The 11,383-nt window shown below is 38.1% G+C and overlaps 1 long non-coding RNA gene across 1 annotated transcript in view; it reads left to right on the top strand.

The window, feature by feature from the left end:
* Nucleotides 1-3,899: 3,899 nt before the first annotated feature.
* Nucleotides 3,900-11,383, top strand: part of LOC132344053 (uncharacterized) — a 105,876-nt gene continuing 98,392 nt past the window's right edge. Inside the window, exon 1 of the long non-coding RNA XR_009493139.1 lies at nt 3,900-4,059. This is a non-coding gene — a long non-coding RNA (uncharacterized lncRNA). The remainder of the gene's footprint in view (nt 4,060-11,383) is intronic.

Here is an 11,383-nt window from a genome sequence, read left to right as displayed (position 1 = left end):
TGCTGTAGAACAGCAGGTGATCTGCTTTGTATATTGTACACAATATGCTTTGTATATTCACAGACTATGAGAAAGCTGCTGCTGCTGCTAAGTCACTTCAGTCGTGTCCGACTCTGTGTGACCCCATAGACGGCAGCCCACCAGGCTCCCCCGTCCCTGGGATTCTCCAGGCAAGAACACTGGAGTGGGTTGCCAGTTCCTTCTCCAATGCGTGAAAGTGAAGTCGTTCAGTCGTGTCCGACCCTCAGCGACCCCATGGACTGCAGCCCACCAGGCTCCTCCGTCCATGGGATTTTCCAGGCAATACACAAAATGAAAGTGATAGCTGCTCAGTCGTTTCTGACTTTTTGTGACTCCATGGACTGGAGCCCACCAGGCTCCTCTGTTCGTGGGATTTTCCAGGCAAGAATACTGGAGTGGGTTGCCATTCCCTTCTCCAGGGGCTCTTCCCAACCCAGGGATCGAACCCATGTCTCCTGTGTCTCCCACATTGCAGGCAGATTCTTTACTGTCTAAGTCACCAGATATGTTAGTAAAATTTTAACTTAGTCACAGCAAGCATGTACCTGAATCTGAAAACTAATGTTTGAGACTCATCTACAGATGGTATGTAGAATACGTGTGCACACTGGATCTCCAGACTGAGAATCCCCAGGGCAGAATAGTGTTCCAGACGGGACTCGCCTAGCTGTGCGAGTCTCTGAAGGTTGACTGCAGGCCTCACTGGGCTCCTTCTGGAAGGATCTGATAAAAGATGGCAAAAGAGTCCAGGAGCATATATTTGAGTTTATGCTAAGTGACTCTGGACTCATTAAATCCTTGAATTTTCCTTTTAGAAACACTTGTTCACTGGGGCTTCCCTGGTAGCTCAGCTGTTATAGAATCTGCCTGCAATGCAGGAGATCCTGGTTTGACTTCTGGGTTGGGAAGATCTGCTGGAGAAGGGATAGGCTACTCACTCCAGTATTCTTAGGCTTCCCTGGTGGCTCAGCTGGTAAAGAATCTGGCTGCAATGAGGGAGACCTGGGTTCGATCCCTAGGTTGGGAAGATCCCCTGAAGAAGGGAAAGGCTACCCACTCCAGTATTCTGGCCTGAACCACTTATTCACTAGCCTCACTTTATAGATAAGAACTGAGGCGATAAGTCTCTGAGGTGATATGTTAGTATGTGGTCTAACCAAAACTGCAACCTAGTAGTCTGACAGCTGAGCCTGGGATTGTTGACCTCACCTGCTTTCAATTGAAGGGTTTTAATAAAGTTAAATGGGATCACTTGGATGCTATGTGTGTCATTGGCAAAGTTGTTCATTAATAACCAGTACCTCCCAAGTCTTTCATTTATAATGCAATTTATAAGCCAGCCTTTTAAAATGAATTATTGAGTAACTTGCTAAAAGCACTATGCAGGTAAGGTCTGGTCGTTACCGAGGAAGGTGTAGTCTACAAGGTGGGCTTCCATTGTCAACTCCCATCATAGGACTTTCCATCCCACGTGTACACATTGTCCCTAGGTTAAGACTGCTGGGTCGTCACTGTGTCTTGTAGAGACTTCTACTGAATGAGTCAGGCAGTTTGTTTTCTCAAAACCAAGGATTGATTTTTTCTTTTTGGAAGTTTGGAATGAAATAGTAAACTAAATACAGTCAAGCCTTCCTGGTGTTTCCCTCTGAGTACCATACCCTTAACAGGCTTATTTTTGATCATTGATCATTCAGGGTTGATAAACACAAGTTCATGATTCGAATAAAACTGATAATGTAAATCAATGACCTGCAAAGAACTGAAAACTTATGTGTAACCAGGCTGCTAGAGGCTTTCTTATAAAGATGGCACACAGGACCCCAAACCCTAATTTCACTTGAAGCTATATCTACACGTCTAAAAGTAAACTGAAGTCAAGTGCTTTGAGCCCAGACCTCTAAGCTTGCAACTCTTCATACTCTGAGTCTTTAAGACTAAATCAGACCTGGAGGAAGAGTAGTCATATCTTTCTAAGCACAAGTGCAAGTCTGAGCCATTCTAAGAGGACAACAGAGAGGTAAATGACAGACCTCCAGTAGCAACTCCACAGCATCAGAAAGAACGGTCCCCAAGGCAAAAACTCCAGTATCAGTGGCAAATCTTCATGGGTTAGGGTACTGAACCCCCTAGCTTTCCCCTAAGTGGTAGTTGAAGGAAAGTTTTTCGAGGAGAGTGTTGACTACAACTTATCGCAAAAAGGTCTCCTGGACCCAAGGAAACCAGGAACTCTAATGGCTTTGCTTCTTGATTATCCAAAGCAGAGGAAATGCGGTGTCACATGACGAGGCAAGCTGCATGTGGTGGAGGTGCATTCCTGTGGCCTGGCTCTGCAGCAGAGAGCCGGAGTGCCTGGATGGGGCAGACGAGCAGTGCGGTAAGTGGTCTCACAGCTGTGCTGTGTTATGTATCATGCACTCACCCACACCTGGCCCTTATTGCTACATGCCTCGTTGACAGCTGTCAAGGTTTCACCCTCTTAGAGGTATTCTAAAATGTTTGGAGTTCTGGGTTGTCTTGATAATGTAATTCCAATGTCGGAAGTAGCCTAACCTTAGCAATCAAAGGAAAACTGGTTTAACTCTACTGTGTGCAGTGGGAGCTCGGCATCCCTCCAATTCCCATCAGATTTGGCCAGAGGAGCCTGGTATACAGCATTTTGGGGTCCCCTCTGGAGCACCCTCCACTTTTGTTGAATTGCTGAGCTTGTGGGTATCTGCACTTCATGTCCCCACCTATTCTTAGGTGCAGCAACACACATGCACTGCTCTTCGCCTTCAAATTCCTGCTCGTTCTTTATGGATCCATTCAGTTCTTTACCAGCAACTTCTGCCTTAGGAATTTCACTATAAATTCTAGGCTACTTGTCAAGGTATTTTACTTAGGCAATAAAAGTTCTATCTTTTGTCATGCTCCTAAGACTTTTCAGGAGAAAAAGCTAGGAAAGATTTATGAGGAAAATGTAACTTTTTAAGTAGATATTACCAGTTAAATTGTAAAATTATAAGAAATGTATTCAGTATATTTTATTTATTTTATACTTTAATCTCTTTTTTACTGAAAATTGTTTCCTGACAATTTTTTTAAACTTTTTCTCCATTTTTTTTTTGTTGTGGTACATTTTTAACTGTACAGTTCATTGGTATCAAATACATTCACAAATGCTACCATCACCATCATCCATCTCTAGAAAATTTTTCATCTTGTAAAACTGCAACTTTTACCCATGTTTCCCATCAAATTCTATATAACCATTTGCTATATCCTACAGTATATGTGAAATAATCTCAAAGTGGTAGTACAAATATTTCTACTAGTACTGACTATTGAATCATTTATGTTTTTGCTCTTTTTCCCCCTTAAAATGTAACCCACATAAGAATTTAAAATCAAAATATTGTATTGGAAAGTCATTTGAAATGAGTTGTTTTCTCTTTTAGTTATGTCACCAGAGTGATATATGGTTATATTCATTTATTTTAGCTTTTTTAAAAAAATGCTTAGTGATTAAGTTAATCTTATGAACATAATAAAGCAATTACATTACCAAGAATAAAAACTTTTATGAGGTATATTCAGAAAAATCCTGCTTCCATTCCTAGCCCCTCTTTTCTGTTTCTCTATCACAATGGGTAACCATATTTTAATTTAAAATTTTTGTTTTGTTTTATATACCTTTATAAATAAAGTATATAAATACACTCACATAAGAGGAAGTATAATAGACATACTCTACTTGGTTTTCTCCACTTAATGCATCTTGTATATGTCATATTCATATGTAGGAATCTATTTGGTTGTTTTTATTGCATAGTATACTTTTGTGTGGATATATCACAGTTTATTCAACTGGTCCCTGTTGATGAATGTTTTGGTTGTTGCTAATGGTTACCTTTATGAGTAATTTCACAATAATGTTGTTCATAAAAAATTCCATCCCTAAGGGAAATTCTATTGCTGTTAAAATAATTTATTATTTCACCTTGCTGGATGAATTAAGGCTCATTTGATTATGAGTCATAGAACCCAAATGAAGCTAAGGTAAGTAGGCTTAGTAACTTATTGTAAGGATACACTGGTTTCTAATGGAACTCAAAGAAGAATGGGACACCTGGGCCTTGGGACAGTGTCTTATAGTTAAAAACACCTATTTCTGGGGATCAAAGACAATTCCTCCAGAAGGGGAAGTCCCCATGAGTTGGCCAGACACCCTCAGAAATGTCTATAAGGTGACCGACTGAGCCCACAAGATCTGAGTCCATCTTCTCAAAGAGGTAAGAGTTCAAGTGCGTTATCAACTGTAGAACATATCACATACACAGACCACTTTGATGTGTAATTATTTTCAAATTTTTACAAGTCATTGTTTTACTTAAAAGCAAATACTTTTTAAATGTTTTATTTTAAAACTTTATCTCATTTTGGAGTATAGTTCACTTATAATGTTGTGATAGTTTCAGATGTACAGTAAAATGATTTGGTTATACATACATCTATTCTTTTTCAAATTCTTTTCCCGTTTAGATTATTACAGAATATTGAGTTGAGTTTCCTTTGCTCTACAGTAGGTCCTTGTTGGTCATCCATTTTAAATATAGTAATATGTATATATCAATCCCAAACTCCCAATGTATACACCCCCCACCAAGCTTTCCCCTTTGGTAACCATAAGTTTATTTCCCAAGTCTGTGATTCTGTTTCTGTTTTGTAGGTTCAGCTGTAACATTTTAAAATTCTTCATTGAAGAATAATTGGCTTAACAATAGTGTATTAGTTTCAGGTGTATATGTAGTGATATTTTTATACGTTATAAAATGATCACTCTAATAAGTCTAGTTATGATACATCACCATACAGATATTATACTTCTTGACTGTAGTCCCCATACTGTGACTCATTTATTTTGTACTGGAAGTTTGTACCTCTTAACCTGTCTCACCGATTTCCCTCATCCCAGCTACCCACTTCCCTCTGGCGCCCACCAGGTTGTTCTCTGTATCTGTGGGTTCCCTTCTGTTTTGTTTGTTCAATTAAAATTTATTGGAGTATAGTTTATTTACAGTGTTTAAGTGTACAGCCAAGTGAATCTGTTATACATACACATATATCCACTCTTTTGATTCTTTTTACATGTAGGCTGTTACAGAATACTGAGTAGAGTTCCCTGTGCTATACGATAGGTCCTTATTAGTTATCTGTATTTACACACAGTGTGTATTCGTCAATCCCAATCTTCCAATTTCTCCCTCCACCCTTTACCCTCCTGGTAACCATAAGCTCATTTTCTACATCTGTAACACTCATTCTGTTTTTGTAGGTAAGTTCATTCGTAGCCTTTTTTTTTTTTAAGATTCCACTTATAAGTGATATCATATGATATTTGTCTTTTTCCATCTAACTTTACTCAGGATGACAATCTCTAGGTCTGTTTATGTTGCTGCAAATGGTATTATTTCATTCTTTTTATGGCTGAGTATAACCATTGTATATACATACCACATCTTATTTATCCACTCCTCCATTGATGGATATTTAGGTTGCTTCCACGTCCTGGTTATTGTAAATAGTGCGGCAATGAACACTGGGGTGTATGTATCTTTTTGAATTATGGTTTTCTCTAGATGTACGCCCAGGAATGGGATTGCTAAATCATATGCTAGCTCTATTTTTAGTTTTTAAGAAATCGCCATGCTGTTTTCCATAGCAGCTGTACCAATTTACATACCCACCAACAGTATAAGAAGGGTCCCTTCTCTTCACACCCTCTCCAGCATTTATTGTTTGTGGACTTTTTGATGATGGTCATTCTAACTGGTGTGAGATGATACCCCGTTGTAGTTTTGATTTGCATTTCTCTAATATTAATAATTACTGATGTTGAATATCTTTTCTTGTGCTTTTCAACCATCTGTATATTTTCTTTGGAGAAACATCTATTGAGATTCTGATTGGGTTTTTTTGTTTGTTTGTTTGTTTTATATTGAGCTGCATGAGCTGTTTGTATACTTTGGAGATTAATCCTTTGTCAGTTGCTCTATTTGCAAATGTTTTCTCCCATTCTGTGGCTTGTCTTTTCATTTTGTTTTGGTTTCCTTTGCTGTGCAAAAGCTTTTAAGTTTAATTAGATTCCATTTGTTTGTTTTTATTTTCTTTACTTTAGAAGGTGGAATCAAAAAGATATTACTGCAGTTATGTCACAGTGTTCTCTGCCTATGTTTTCCTCTAAGAGTTTTATAGTATCTGGGCTTACATTTTGATATTTAGTCCATTTTTTCTTTTAAATTTAATTTTAGATTGAACTATAATTGATTTACAGTGTTGTATTAGTCTCAGGTGTACAGCAAAGTAATTCAGTTAGATATATATACATTCTTTTTCAGATTCCTTTCCCATGTAAGGTATTACAGAATATTGAGTAGAGTTCCCTGTGCTATGCAATAGGTCCTTGTTGGTTATCTTTCTTAATATATGTAGTGTAACCGTGTATGTGTTAATCCCAAGCTCCTAGTTTATCTCTTCCCTGCACTTTCACCTTTGGTAACCATGCTTTGTTTTTGAAGTCTGTGAGTCAGTTCCTGTTTTGTTAATAAGTTCATCTGTATCATTTTTTTAGATTCCACATGGAATTGATATCATAGGATATTCATCTGATTTACTTCATTTAATATGCTATTTCTAGGGCCATTCATATTGCTGCAAATGGTGTTATTTCATTCTGTTTTATGGGTAATACTCGATTGTATATATGTACCACGCCACCTTTATCCATTCCTCTGTTGATGGGCATTTGGGTTGCTTCCATGGCTTGGCCACTGAAAATAGCGCTGCTGTGAACACAGGCATGCATGTATTTTTTCGAATTATGGTTTTCTCCAGATATATGCCCAGGAATGGGATTGCTGGATGATATGATAGTTGTATTTTTAGCTTTTAAGGAACCTCAGTACTATTCTCCATAATGGCTGTACTGATTTACATTCCCACCAGCATTGTAGGAAGGGTCTCTTCACACCCTCTCCAGCATTTATTGTTGATAGACTCTGATGTCAATTCTGACTGGTCTGAGGTGGTAACTCATTGTAGTTTTGATTTGCATTTCTCTAATAATTGGCAATATTGAGAACCTTTTCATGTGCTTTTTGGCCATCTGTGTGTCTTCTGTTTTTTTCCCGCAGAGTTAAGAATCCTTTGTTATTGGCATTTGACTTAAAATGAGCTTCCACTGGTTTTTTAACAGACAAGTTAATACAAAGTAGTCCTTATCAAAGTATTCATAATTGGCAATTACACATCAGTGTGTATCTGACACTGTTTGCCTTTTAGCCTATAAGCTCCAAGAGCGCGGGAGTCTTCTCACGTTTATTCACTACTCGTTCTTTTCTGTTTGTCCCCATCAGATCTTTCCATCTTGATGCATCATTGGGTTCCCTTACCTTCTGTTTGCATTCAGTTACTAGGAGCACCAAGAGGATGGAAAAGAATGAGATACATATATGCACACCACACATAAATGCTGTTGCTATCTCAATTTACATAATTCCCTACAAGGCCTATACTTCCTTTTTTGATAACAATCTTGGCAGAACTTTTCCTTCTCATTAACAAACAAACCCACATATATGATTAAATGAAAATACAGAATCTAGTTCATTCCAATCCTCCAATAGATTTCCTTCCTTAGTTTACAAACAAACAGTAGTAAACTTTTGTAAGAAACTGTATACTGAGCGGTATTTTCTCTAGGGCTCCCCATGTGGCTTAGTGGCAGAGAACCCACATGCCAGTGCAGGAGAGGAAGATTTGTTCCCTGGGTTGGAAGGATCCTCTAGAGAAGGAAATGGCAACCCACTCCAGCATTCTTGGCTGGGAGATCCCATGGACAGAGGAGCCTGGTGGGCCACAGTCCACGGGGTCGCAAAAGAGACACGACTTAGTGACTATATAAACAACAATTTTCTCTAAATCTAACCAATTAAAACAATTAAATCCTTACTAATGATTGGAAAGAATCCAGTTTTGCTGGCAAATAAGAAGATCTTTTTCCTTTTGTTCTTAAAGGACTACTTGTTAAAGTATTTGATAAAGGAGCCAATGGTAGTACATTCCGTATTTACAGGTTTCAACACTGGTCACAACAGATAATCTAGTGAACATTATTTATAGTTTCAACTAAGGAGAATGTAAAACTATATTGAGAACCTATCAAAAAAGTAAAATAGGTACTTCACTGGCAGTCCAGTGGTTTAGACTCTGCACTTCAAATACAGGGGGCATGGGTTTGATCCCTGGTCAGGGAACTAGGATCTCATGTTCCTAAAAAAAAAAAAAAAAAAAAAAGGTAAACCAAAAAAATCCCAAAAGCTAACAATGACAACAAAAATCAATGATTCCTTAATTAGATGATGAACATCACCTTTTACTTAGAAAGTAAGTTTTCATGGAACAAAATTCAGGAAAGGAGAATCCATTTTAGACCTCATTCCATAGGACTTCAATTTCTAAAATACCCAAAAGAACTTATTTCACTTGTAGTAAGGTTCCACTTACTACACTTGTAGAATGGAGTCAAGTTAAAACAATAAAATGCATCAGTGCATGTGAAATAAAAAGCTGTATATTCTATATACATTCATAAAAGAAATTCATTGCAGCACTGTTTATAATGGCCAGGACATGGAAGCAACCTAGATGTCCATCACCAGATGAATGGATAAGAAAGCTATGGTACATATACACAATGGAATATTACTCAGCCATTAAAAAGAATACATTTGAATCAGTTCTAATGAGGTGGATGAAACTGGAGCCTATTATACAGAGTGAAGTAAGTCAGAAAGAAAAACGCCAATACAGTATACTAATGCATATATATGGAATTTAGAAAGATGGTAACAATAACCCTATATGTGAGATAGCAAAAGAGACACAGATGTGTAGAACAGTCTTTTGGACTCTGTGGGAGAAGGTGAGGGTGGGATGATTTGAGAGAATAGCATTGAAAGATGTATATTATCATATGTGAAACAGATTGCCAGTCCAGGTTCGATGCATGAGACACGGTGCTCAGGGCTGGTGCACTGGGATGACCCAGAGGGATGGGATGGGAAGGGAGGTGGGAGGGGGGTTCAGGATGGGGAACACATGTACACCCGTGGCAGATTCATGTCAATGTATGGCAAAAACCCACTACAATATTGTAAAGTAATTAGCCTCCAATTACTCATTTGAAAAGACCCTGATTCTGGGAAAGATTGAGGGCAGGAGGAGAAGGGGACAGCAGAGGATGAGATGGTTGGATGGCATCACCAACTCAATGGACATGGGTTTGGGTGAACTGTGGGAGTTGGTGATGGACAGGGAGGCCTGGCGTGCTGTGGTTCATGGGGTTGCAAAGAGTCAGACACGACTGAACTGGAAATAAATAAATTAAAAATATATATATAAGAAGTATTTTAGTTCCAAAAAAATTTTTTAATGCCTAATCTATGATTGGAATTACTGTGGGATTGTCTAGTAGTAATGCTTAGCTCTTATTGTATTGATACCATGAATATATATATGAACTATTAAAACAATATGATATAGTCAGTAGAGAGCTCTGTGATGCACTTGTGTTTAATAAAAACTGCTGCAATCAAACAAAGCCTGTAATGCAACTTGAACATCCACCATTCTGAAACAGTAACCTCCAGAAACATTATCGCTTAGGGCTCCACATTCTTCTGCCTGGTCTCACATTCTTCCTCTGTCATATATTCAGTCTTCTACCCCTACTACTTTGAAACAGTAGTCTTGCGAGACATTATCACCTAGGACCCCCTCTTCCTCTGCCTCGGTCTCCCTGCAACAACTTCCATTTTCTTAGATTTCATCTTTGGTGCCACATCTACGAGCAGTGTATCCAGAGGTAAATTGGCAGAATAAAATATTGAATGTTATTTCCTCAAATACTCAGTGTTTCCAGTTGTACAGGTTATCTGTTCTTCAGGGTCATTTTCACTGCTTTAAGGCGTGTATTCATGCTGACATCTACACCTGTGATTGTTCCATGGACCTGTGTTCCATTCTTTGATTCAGCGGTTACCCTTTCACGACTCAGTTTCATCAGAAATCTCATGAGCTTCATCCTAGCGGCACCCTCACCCCTTCGACCCAGCAGTGCGCAAAACCTGACCACCAAGTGCTGACTGCCTGGGAGTAGGAATAGCTGGAAACACTCCCTTTATGTGCACTTTGGAGAAGAGTCTGTTTTGATCTTCTGTTCGTTTTTGATTGGCTTGTTTCTTCTTTTTTTTTTTTTTAATATATATTGAGCCTGTAAAACTTGTTTTTATATTTTGGAGATTAATTCCTCATCAGTGGCTTTGTTTAAAAATATTTTTTCCCGGTCTGTGGGTTGACTTTTCATTGTGTTATGGTTTTCTTTGTTGTGCAAAAGCTTTTACGTTTAGCTCTCATTTATTTTGTCTTTATTTTCATTAGTCTAGCAAGAGAATTCAAAAAGATATTGCTGTGATTTATGTCAAAGGGTGTTCTGCTTATGTTTTCCTATGAAAGTTTTATAGTATCTGGTCTTATATTTAATTCTTTAGTCCATTTTGAGTTTATTTTTATGTATAGCATTAGAGAGGTTTCTTTTTTTTATTTTTTTTTGGTAAGGTTTTTATTTTATATTAGAACATAGCCAATTAACAATGTTGTGATCGTTTCAGGTGTGGTGTAGAGGGACTCAGGCATACATATACATGTATCCATTCTCCCCCAAAGCCCCTCCCATCCAGGCTGCCACATAACATTGAGCAGAGTTCCCTGTGCTATACAGTAGGTCCTTGTTGGTTATCCATTTTAAATATAGCAGTGTCTACATGCTGATCTCAAACTCCCTAACTGTTCCTTTCTCCCTTCACCCTATAACCATAAACTGTTTTTTTCCTAAGTCTGTGATTTTGTTTTTGTTTTGTAAATAGGTTCATTTGTATCATTTCTTTTTAGACTCTGTATATAAGGGATGTCATACAATATTGCTCTTTCTCTGTCTTCACTCAGATAACAATTTCTAGGTCCATTCCTGTTGCTGGCTGTAAGGGGCATTATTTCATTCTGTTTAATGGTTGAGTAATGTTCTGTTGTGTACATGTACAACGTTTTCTGTATTCATTCCTCTGTTGATGGACATTTATGTTGCTTCCATGTCTTGGCTATTGTAAATAGTGCTATGATGAACACTGGGGTGCATGTATCCTTTTGGACTATGTTTTTCTCTGGATATACCCCAGGAGTGGGATCGCAGGGTCATATGGTAGCTCTATTTGTAGTTTTTTAAGGAACCTGCTTACTGTTCTTCATAGTAGCTGTACCAATTTAC

This window comes from Bos taurus, chromosome 27, assembly GCF_002263795.3.
Source record: "Bos taurus isolate L1 Dominette 01449 registration number 42190680 breed Hereford chromosome 27, ARS-UCD2.0, whole genome shotgun sequence".
NCBI classification, from domain to species: domain Eukaryota; kingdom Metazoa; phylum Chordata; class Mammalia; order Artiodactyla; family Bovidae; genus Bos; species Bos taurus.
Note: the sequence above shows the minus strand (reverse complement) of the source record. Positions and strands in the feature narration are given on the sequence as shown.